The following is a 5,000-nucleotide window of genomic DNA, read 5'->3' as shown; positions in this document are numbered from 1 at the left end:
AAAACTGGCCATTTTTGGCTGCGCGAGCGAGCGGCGAGCGGCGGACAGCGAGCGAAGCGAGAGGCAGCACCGTCCCTGCTATACGAAAGCCCCATCCAGCCCTGTGCCACCCGGGGGGTTCCAGGGTGCTGAGATGGCTGTCATTTTGCTCCGCTCACGACGGTCACCGTGCAACGCAAGAACAGGCCAAAAACTGGCCAAAACTGCCCAAAAACGGGCCAAAACTGGCCATTTTTGGCTGCGCGAGCGAGCAGCGAGCGGCGGACAGCGAGCGAAGCGAGAGGCATCACCGTCCCTGCTATACGAAAGCCCCATCCAGCCCTGTGCCACCCGGGGGGTTCCAGGGTGCTGAGATGGCTGACATTTTGCTCCGCTCAAGATGGTCACCGCGCAACGCAAAAACAGGCCAAAAACTGGCCAAAACGGGCCAAAACTGGCCATTTTTGGCTGCGCGAGCGAGCGGCGAGCGGCGAACAGCGAGCGAAGCGAGAGGCAGCACCGTCCCTGCTATACGAAAGCCCCATCCAGCCCTGTGCCACCCGGGGGGTTCCAGGGTGCTGAGATGGCTGACATTTTGCTCCGCTCACGACGGTCACCGCGCGACGCAAGAACAGGCCAAAAACTGGCCAAAACGGCCCAAAAACGGGCCAAAACTGGCCATTTTTGGCTGCGCGAGCGAGCGGCGAGCGGCGGACAGCGAGCGAAGCGAGAGGCAGCACCGTCCCTGCTATACGAAAGCCCCATCCAGCCCTGTGCCACCCGGGGGGTTCCAGGGTGCTGAGATGGCTGACATTTTGCTCCGCTCACGACGGTCACCGCGCGACGCAAGAACAGCCCAAAAACAGGCCAAAACGGCCCAAAAACGGGACAAAACTGGCCATTTTTGGCTGCGCGAGCGAGCGGCGAGCTGTAACGGACAAACTTCTAAACAAGATGTTGGATGTAATGCTTATGTCTGTCCGTTGTCTTTTGGCATGTTCATGCCTTGTACAGAATGTAAAGGGGCGGCCGAAGGCTTAATAGTCCCATTTTAGTTGGGTTGGTGGCCTCTTTAGGCTTGTAAATAAAGGTTGTGTCATGTGGACACGTTCGAGAGCTTTTCGGTCTGTAATGGACTATTTTACCCTTTGTTGTGCAACTATTCAGAGCTTTTAAAGTCTGTTTGTAATTTGCATTGTCTATGAAGTGTTTTTCGGACATATTTGCTTGTGGATCCCGATTGAGGCGTTCTCTTCAACCCGTTCTCTCTTTTGTTGGTCCTAAGGGACAATGGGAGGCTTCGGGGAGGCTGACCTTTGCGGACGGACGCGCGAGGGTGCCGCACGCCTTAGGCAAAACCAGCTAAGGTCGTGACAGTGTGGTATCAGAGCGGGACAAGCACTCATAGAAACACTTGACATGCAAACGTGGGGGACCTAGCGGGGCTGCGTTGAGGGCAGTCAGCACACGCGCGACCGTTTGAGGGAAAACGGGCATGGAGATGTAGGGAAAAGAGTCGCTCAGAGGAGCGGGCATCTGAGATTGGCATTCAGAGGAATGGCCAACCCTTCGCGCAAGAGGCACCACGAGAACGGGCAAGCTTGGAAGAATTTGGAGCGCACAAAGGTTGGGATGGCTGAGTTTGAGCTACGGCTCAACGTTGACAACTTTACTTGATGGTGCTCAAGGCAAGCGAGGCGCTTGGCAAAGGACGAGACCATGCAAAGTGGAATGAGTTGCTCAGCGACCGAAAGAGTTGTGCAAAGCTCACAGAGGTGAGGGGAATTGCTAACTCGAAGAATTCGGTACTCATGCATGGGCTTGTATGCGGACGATGGATTGTTCGTGGCCATCCCAAGGCGGTCGAGACTCGGCGCCATGGAGCATTGAAACTTTCTCTTCGACATGCGAAGGATACGTCCGGAGGAGGCTGAAGTGTGCAACGAGTTCAGCATGTTGCTAGGCCTTGAGGGGTGCAGCGGTGGCTGTATTGACGTGGAGGCGCAATCTAGCAAGTGCGTTTGCAAGAGGCAGAACAATGCACAGTTTGTTCAGCAGATCGGAGTAGTCCAAGGGGATGGTGGTCTCCGAAACGAAGAGAGATGTTGCTCCAATGGGACAGTTATCCAGGAGGGATAAGTCTCAGCTCTCCAGAGGGAGAATCATGTGAGACGGACTTCACATGTTGAGGAGGAGTACCTCACAAACAACAACTCCACGAAGCTCGATGGACTGAGCAAGCGGCGAGGAGTCGTCGCATGATCTCGCTTGAGAGAATGCATTGGTGGATGCATTGCAAGATCAAGTGGGGGAGCGACCCAAAGCAACTCAAATGGAGGCACACTTGGAGTCGATATGGAGATCGGACTCAAGGGAGGGCTGACCCGTGGAATGGTGGGCGCGAGGGCCACCATCGACTCAATGCAAAAACGAGGAGCGGAGCAACTTGGGTGTAACTTGGCGAAGTACCCAAGCCGCATGAAGGGAGCCAGCATAGAAGTTGGAACATGGAGCAGAGGCACAGCGCTTTCCCTAGACAGAGGTCAAGGACATGAACTCTTGCAGAGGCAGGAGTAGAATCATGCTGTTCCCTGGGTCCTTCATTCTGACAGAGCGGACTCATCTTGCATGGTGCCAAAGACGAAGGGAGCTTCGGGGCACATGCACCTTATCTCGGAGGAGCATTCGATGGAGGAACTAAGGCGACTCAATTTGCGGAGGCGAAGTTGGGTACAGAAGGCCTTAGCACGGGGCAAGAGGACGCAGAGGCGGGTACTCTTGAAGAATATGCCACAGTGTTGCCATTTGAGTTGCTATGAAGGAAGCAGTGCGCAGCGGAGATTGTGCTGGTAGGGGCAGAGGCCCAGGATCCAGGCAATGGTGCACAAATTACAGCGAAGTCGGTGGACTTCGGGAGCTACTAGGCGACGGACTGTCCTAGAGCGGTGCTTCATCTAGGTGTGACCCAAGAGTGGGTGGATGAAGGTCGATTGCCAAAGGAGCGAACAAAATCGAAGGTGGAGGAGACCCTGCGATGTATTGGCAGAGGCCACACATGGAGGGTTCACAATTCGAGTTTATTTCACAAGGATCAGAATGCAATGGAGATGTCACCAGGAGGCGACATGGTGCAGCGGATCGTGGTGGAACAGTTCATGGCAATGCGACACACACGACATAGTCCCGTGAGGGATGAGATCATATGGAGGTATGATCGGGAGCTACTGGGAGCTCCGCTTTGGTGAACAACACGACGGCAAGAAGGGCTATGGATTCAAGGAGTGAAGGCCATGGTACCGCAGAGGCGGGTCTTCCGGGCGTGCACCGAATTTTGCATCGGATGAAAACCTTGGTCATCAGCATATGGGGGCTGGGTTCCACCAAGGGAAGAGTTCGAATGCAAGTACCAGTGAGTCCCATGAGAGGGACTTGATCATGCAGAGGTATGATCGAAGCAGCTGGAGAGTTGGACTGCTCCAGAGCTCATATTCGCTTAAGGGAGCCCGACAAGTCAGAGGACAAGGTCGAGTAAGCGAACGTTGCTACCAAGGAAGCTAAGGAGAACAGAATCGGTGCAAACCCTACAATGTGATGGCAGAGGCCATGCATGGGAGTTGCAGTCTGTCTTTCCATCGACCAAACAGACTGCTTGGAGAACACAGAGGTGTTGAAGCAGGAGGTCGAAAGGGGCGAGGAAGCGACGATGAGTCCAGAGGGACTTAGCTACCCAAAATCAAGCATCAGTTAGAATGGAGGTGGACTCAGAGGAGTGCCACGGAGACATCTCTACTGATTGTGAAGGAAAGGGATACAGAGGCGAAGCGACGGATAGTAGGGCCATGGGCATGGCAGCGCCATGGTACCGCAGAGGCGGGACTTCCGTGCAAGTCATTGATCCCTTGCTCTCACGGAGGGAGAGCGCTTGGTCGTGAAAGGGGCCGAGGAGGTGGAGCATGCAGAGGCAATCTCCAAGTACCGAGACAAGGCTGAAGGGCAGAGGCCAAGAAACTTCGTAAGACCGGTGTCAACAAGTTTCTCATCAAGATAGCCGTAAGTGAAGGACTTCGGGTCATGCAAGAGTGCACGACCAAGGAACGAAGCAGGCAGTACGTGGTGCTGTACCTTTGCTACTCAGTGGAGTAGGCGGCAGGGTTGATGGAGAAGACGGTACAATCCCAGAGGCGACCTCATCTATCAGAGAATTACTCCAAGTTGGGGTGAAAACTTCCTGCATTCCAGAAGTTCAATGGCATTGAGAAGGTGAATCACAGTAGCTAACTCAACGCAAGGAGTGCAAACACTTCAAGTGCTTCAGAAGTGTGAGCAAAGAGCAGGCGAAGGCCAGTAACCAGCTCGATGCATGAAGTACAACCTCGAGGAGGCGGGCGAAGTCAAGTAACCTTTGCCTTCTCAACTCTTAAGAGAATGGGCGAAACCGAGTACCCCAGTTCTCTTATCTATCCAGCAGAGGAGCTCTGCACAAGTTCAAAGACCCTTCGAAGATAATGGAAGACAATAGTTGTCAAAATCCTCACCAACGGTGATCAGTGCTACTGAGAGTAGATTGTCCGCTTCATTTCCCAACGAAATGCCAATCGAAAGCGGAAGTGATGCGAACCTACTTGGATGTGACAACTAACTGAAAGAAGAGTCAATGAGCAGATTTTGTGGAGGAAGGACCCAAAACTTCAGAAGTTTGCGAGGCGATGCTCGTTAAAGCTCCAACAAGCATCCACCCAGTTCAAGCAGCATGTGAAAATTTTGAGAAACTGGCGCAGTAAGAATGGTCTTTTCCTTCATTTGGTGGATCCGCAGGAATCAACGAGGATCAATACAACTCAGCCAACCCCACACCAGAGTCAGAGTCATTGGCGAGTTGAAGCAGCATGGCGGATCAAAGGTTCGACTACTCAGAAACAGCAGCGGAGAGCAGCTGGGAGCCAGGAGGCGCATTGCAGCTGGAGCGGAAGATTGAAGACTCAGCAAAGGCGAAGAGTTGCAGTGTTCACAAAGGCTTCGAC

The sequence above is a fragment of the Musa acuminata genome, unplaced genomic scaffold (genome assembly GCF_036884655.1).
Source record: "Musa acuminata AAA Group cultivar baxijiao unplaced genomic scaffold, Cavendish_Baxijiao_AAA HiC_scaffold_1136, whole genome shotgun sequence".
Classification (NCBI taxonomy): Eukaryota; Viridiplantae; Streptophyta; class Magnoliopsida; order Zingiberales; family Musaceae; genus Musa; species Musa acuminata.
This window is presented reverse-complemented; position numbering follows the sequence as displayed.